The following is a 6,475-nucleotide window of genomic DNA, read 5'->3' as shown; positions in this document are numbered from 1 at the left end:
TTCCATTAATTGTAACAAAGGCAATATACCAAGGCTAAATGTCTATAAGAAGGAAATATAAGGGAGGGGTATGGGATTCTTGGTGGTGGTGTCTGATCTTTTTATTGTATTTTATTTTTATTCCTTCTTTTTTATTTTTTTATTTATTAAGGTGGAAGCTTAGGTTATTGGCATGAGGCCCTTCATGTTTTCTAATATAAGAGTTTATGTCTATGAATCTCCCTCCAAGCTGTGCTTTAGTTGTGTCACATAAATTTTGGAATAGTGTACTTGTATGTTCATTCTGCTCAAATATTTTCTAATTTCCCTTGTGTTTTTTTTTTTTTTTTCTTTGACCCATGGGCTATTTACAAGTGTGTATAAAGTACACATACAGGTGGATTTCCCAGATTTCCTTCTGTTGTTTTCTAATTTAATTCCACTGTGATCAGAGAACACATTTTGTGTGATTTCAAACCATTTAAGTTTATTGAGATTTGTTTTATGGCCTAGCAACTGGTGTACCCTCAAAAAAGCACCATGTGCGCTTGAGAAGAATACGTACCCTGCTGTGGTTGTGCAGAGTGTTCAACAAATGTCAGTAAGGTCCTGTTGTTCTTCAGGTCTTCTATAGCCTTTCCAATTTTCTCTCTAGTTGTTCTATTCATTACTGAGAAAGGGGTATTGACATTTCCAGCTATTGTTGTGGAATTGGATGGTCTCTTTCTTCAATTCTTTTTGTTTCATGTACATCAGGATTCTGTTATTTACAACTGTTACATTTTTCTAAATTGACCCTTTTGTTATTACAAAATGTCCCTATTTGTTTCTGGGAATAATTTTGTCTTAACAATTATTTTGTCTGATATTAGCAAAGCCACTCCAGCTCACTTAAGGTTATTGTTTGCATGGTATATCTGTTTTCACCCTCTTTCAAATTTATTCTAAATTATGTTTCTTGTAGACAACATATGATTATATCTTGGTTTTTCTTTAATCTAGTTTAACAATTTTTGCCTTTTCATTGGAGTGTTTAATCCATTCTTATTTAATGTCATATTGATATGGTTGTATTTACATCTGTAATGTTGCTATTTGTTTTCTATGTCTTTTTCATTCCTCTGTTCCTCTTTTACCACCTTTTGTACTTAGTTATTTTCCAACTCACCATTTAAATCCTTTCATTATTTTAACTATATATTTTTAGTGATTTTCTTAGTAGTTGCTCTATGGCTTAAAATACACATCTTATAATTTATTTCACATTAATACTAACCCAATTCAAGTTAAATACAGAAACTTCCCTCCAATATAGCTCATTCCATTCTCTTTCATGGTATTACTGTCATAGTATTACAATTATTTGTTACAGTCTTAAAAACAGTGTTATAATTATTACTTTTCACAATCATATCATGTAAAGGAGCCAAGAAAGGATGGAGAAAAATATATTAAAGAATCTTTTAATTCTTTGGCAAACATGCCATTTCTGGACTATCCATTTCTTCCAATAGATTTGAGCTACCATCTGGTGTTATTCTCTTGCTACAATATAGCCTTCATTCCTTCACCTCTCCTTTGGATTATCATTGCCATAATATATTTTATCTTTTATGTCAGAAGCCAACTTGTGCAATTTTCTACCAACTGTTTTATATAACTGTGTCTTAAATAAGTTTAGAGAAAAGAAAATATATATATTTATACACTATATATTTTATACATATCTATATTATATATAAACTGTCTTTTGCATTTACGAACTATTACTTTAACTGGTGCTCTTTATTTTTTGTGTGGATTCAAGTTAGTGTCTGGTGTCATTTTTCAGCCTGAAGAATTTCCTTTACTATTTGTTGTATAGCAGGTTTGATAGCAACAAATTCTCTCATCCCTTATGTGGAAATGTCACCATTTCATTTCACTTTTTGAGGTATAGTTTTGCTAGATATGATTCTTGTTTGTCAGTTGTCCTTTCAGTGCTTTGACTGTCATTACAGTGTCCTCTGGCCACCATTATTTCTAATGATAAATCTACAATTAATCTTATTGTGGTTATTACTCTCTTGCCACTTTCAAGATTTTTTCTTTGTTTTCTATTTTCAACCGTTTATTCTATTTCTACTTGTGGGACTTTGTGTTCTAATTAGTATGCTGAACTTCTTTATGTGGAACTTGCATTTCATCAAACTTTGGAAGTTTTTAGTCATTACCTCTCATTCTGGTACTCCAAATTCATGTTATGTTGGTGTACATGTATGTTGTCCATAGGTCTCTGAGAATTTGTTTCTTTTCTTTTTTCTTTCTGTTCTCCAGATAACATCTATTCAGTATGATCAAAATTTTCCTCTTTAACAAATCATTCCCATTAATGAACAAATGTGGTAGAAATTCTGCCATCTTAAGAAATCACTCTGTTGCCCACAGCCCTTCCAGGTGTTGCCATCTTTCTGCACCCACCCCCTTATAACTAAACTGTTCCAAAGCACAGGTTTCTCCTATTTCCTTGATCACACTTTAAGACTACACCTCCACCACTGCATAAAACTCTTCTTGTGAAGGTCACCTATGCTCTCACCTCCAGGCCTTTGTACATGCAGTTATCTCCCATTGGACCACTCTCACTCCAGAGAGCCCGAGGGTTTGCTCCCTCATCGTCTTCAGATCTTTGCTCAAATATCTTCTCAGTGAGCTCTTCCACCTCACCCCCTCACTGAGAAGACATTTAAACAAAGGGAAAAGAGAATGCAGTTCTTATCCCAATTATCTGCTTGCAACAAACTACCCCAAAGCTTAGTCACTTAAAAACCACCACCCTTTTAATTTCTCATGATTGTGTTGGTCAGCAATTGGGATGGTCTCACCTGGGGTCCTTTGATCAATTGGCCTTATCCCATTGCTCAACTGGGGTAGATGGTCTAAGATGGTCTCACTCACACGTATCAACTGTTTCATGTCTTCTGTTGGGCCACATAACCCATCAGACTAGCCCAAACTCCTTCACATCTCAAGTCTCAAGAGAGTAAGGGAGTGGTAGCTGCAAGGCATGTTGTGGCCTGGGTTTAAAAGTCATGCATCACTTAAACTGCACCATATTAGTCAAAGCATGACATAAAGCCAATCTAGATTCAAGGGTGGAAAAAATTAACCCCACCTCTTGATAGCAGGACTGGAAAAGTCACATGGTAAAGGAAAATGCGTATAGGCATGAGAGGAATTTATGCTCATTTTTGGCATTTTACTATAGTGCCTTAGTTTTTTCCATAGTATTGTTAGCATCCAACACAACGTTTCATTTGATTACTGTCTGATCTCTCCCTATTAAAATGATGGAGCAACTCAGGGCTCAATCCTTGGTCTTTTTCTCAGTCAACGTTCATTTTCTTTGTGATCTCATCAAGTCCTATAGTTTTAAATACTAACCTCTAAAATTATTTCTTAAAATATCATACAGTAAAATTGACTTCTCCTTTAGTGTACAGTACTATGAATTTTAACAAATGTACAGAGTTGTGTAACCACAACAATCAGGTTATGGAATAGTTCCTTCACCCTACAGAAATCCCCTTACACTTCCCCTTTATATCATCTCCTCCCCCAGCAATAACCCTTGGAAACTCGTGATGTTTTCTCCATCCCTATAGTTTGCCTTTCTTACAGTGTCATATAAATGGGATCATACATTATATAACCTTTGAAGTGGCTTCCTTCATTCAGCACATTGCCTTTGAAATTTATCCAAACAATCGAATGTATCAATAGTTCATTCCTTTGTATTGTAGTATTACATTGTATGGATGTATCATAGTTTATCAATTACCTGTGAAAGATATTTGGATTATTTCCAGTTTTGACCTGCTGTTCCTATATAGGTTCTTGTGCAAACATAAGTTTTCTTCTCCCTAGGGTAGATACCTAGGACTGGGATTGCTGAGTCATAAGGTAAAGGTATGTTTAACTTTATAAATTGCCAAACCGTTTTCCAGGATGGTTGTACCATCCCAGCCAGCAATGTAAGAGAGCTCCAGCTGCTCCACATCCTTACCAGCACTTAGTATTGTCAGTATATATATTTTAATCCTAGCCATTCTAGTTATAGGTGTGTAGTGGTATCTCATAGGTTTAATTTACATTTCTCTAATGGGTAACAATGTTGAACAAATTTTCATGTGCTTATTTGCCACTCTCATATCCTCTATGGTGAAGTGCCTATTCATGTCTTTTGCCCATTTTTTAACTGGTTTGTTTTATTTTTGAGTTTTAAAAATGTTTTACATATTCTGGGTACAAGTCATTCATCGTATATGTGATTTCTCTCCCATTCTGAAGTATTTCTGCTCATTCTCTGAGCAGTGGCTTTCACAGAGTCAATAATTTTAATGTGGATGGAGTTCAACTCAACAACGTTTTTCTTGGATGAGCTGTGCTTTTGGTGTCATGTCTAAGAACCCTTTCCCTAACCCCAAGTCACAAAGATTTTCTCCTTAAACTTTTTTTTTAATTTTTGTAGTTTTGTGCCTTACATTCAGATCTATGATCTGTTTCTGGTTAATTTGTGCATAACGAGTGTGGTTTAGGTCAAGGAATATATATATATATATATAACAGATGTCCAACTGTTCCAGTAACATTTGTTGAAAAAAAAAGGCTATGCTTTGTCTATTGAATTGCATTTGCACTTTTGAAAATAATCAATTGACCAAATTTGTGTGGGTCTGTATCTAGACTCTCTATTATGTTCCATCAATCTGTTTCTATCCTTTCATCAATACCAGTCATGATTACTGTAACTTTAGAATCTTCAATCATGTACTGTTAGTACTCTAAGTTTCTTGTTGTTTGAAATTTGTTTTAACTGTTCTAATGCCTTTGCCTTCTCATATAAATTTTAGCATCAGCTTGTCTACATCTACAAAACAATTCTATTGGGATTCTGATTGGTATTTCAATAAATCTATAGATCAATTTGACAAAAACTGACATCTTGACTATGTTGAGTCTTTCCATCCATGATTACATTGAGGCTTTCCATTTATTTAGATCTTCTTTGATTTCTTTCATCAGCATCTAGTAGTCTTCAGCATGCTGATCCTGTACATGCTTCTTTAGATTCACATCTAGGAATTTTATTTTATTTTTGCTACTGTAAATGGCACTGTTTTTAATTTAAGGATTCAACTGTACATTGCTGGTGTATGGAAATATAATTCATTTTTACTTGCTGAATTTGTGTCCTGTGACCTTCCTAAACTAACTTATTAGTTCTAGGTGTTTTTTTGCTTGTTTTATTGTTGGTGGTGGTGGTATTTTGGTAGATACCTTGAGATTTTCTAAGTATTTAATTATGTCATGTGCAAACAGGGTTTTACTTCTTCCTATCCAATCTGCATGCCTTTTATTTCCTTTCTGGCATTACTGCACGACCAGGATTTCCAGTAACATGTTGAATAAGAGTGGTGAGAGCAAACATCTTTGCCTTTCTCTGATCTTAGAGGGAAAGCATTCAGTCTTTCACCATTAAGTAGGATGTTAGCTGCAGATTTTTAGTAGTTGTCCTTTATCAGGTTGAGGAAGTTCCCTTGTAGTTTGGTGATGGCTTTTATCAGAATGGAGGCTTTATTTGGTCAAATATGATCAAGTAATTATATTAGCCTGTAAACATGGTAGATTATATTAATTAATTACTGAACATTTTAACAGCCTTAAATTCTTGGAATAACAACATCACCCCAGCCACAGCCCCCCGCCCCCAAATACTCCTTGGTCATGGTGTATTCTTTCTATATATAGCTAGATTTCTTTTTTTTTTTTTTTTTCTTTTTCAGTCTAGCTAAAGGTTGGTTAATTTTGTTCTTTTCCAAAAAAGAAAAACAAACTTCTGGGTTTTTTTTTTTTTATTCTGTTGTTTTTCTATTCTGTATTTCATGTATCTCCACTCTAATCTGTATCATTTCCTTCTTTCTACTCACTGTGCTTTTGGTTTGCTCTTTTTCTAGCTCCTCCAGTCATGAGGGTAGGTTACTTTCTTCTAAATGTAAGCATTTAAAGCCATAAATTTCCCTTTCAGCACTACCTTTGTTGTGTCCCATAAGTTTCGGTTGTGTTGTGTTCTCATTTTCACTCTTCTAAAGATATTTCCTAATTTCCCTTGTGATTTTCTCCTTTGACTCACTGGTTGCTTAATTTCCACATATTTGTGACTTGTACAGTTCTCCCTCTGTGTCACTGATTTCTAGCTTCACTCCATTGTAGTCAGAAAAGTTACTTTGTACGATTTCAATATTTTTTTAATTTGTTGAGACTGAAGACCTAATATATGGTCTATCCTAAAGAACGATCTGTGTTCACTTAAGGTTGTGTATTCTGCTGTGGTTGAAGTTGTTCTACATGTGCCCACTAGGTCTAGTTGGTTTATATTATTGTTCAAGTCCTCTATTTCATTAAAGATCTTCCATATATATTAAAAAAAAAAAGATCTTCCATATAGATGTTCTGC

The sequence above is a fragment of the Choloepus didactylus genome, chromosome 15 (assembly GCF_015220235.1).
Source record: "Choloepus didactylus isolate mChoDid1 chromosome 15, mChoDid1.pri, whole genome shotgun sequence".
NCBI lineage: Eukaryota > Metazoa > Chordata > Mammalia > Pilosa > Megalonychidae > Choloepus > Choloepus didactylus.
The sequence above is the reverse complement of the archived record's forward strand: the minus strand, read 5'-3'. Positions refer to the sequence as shown.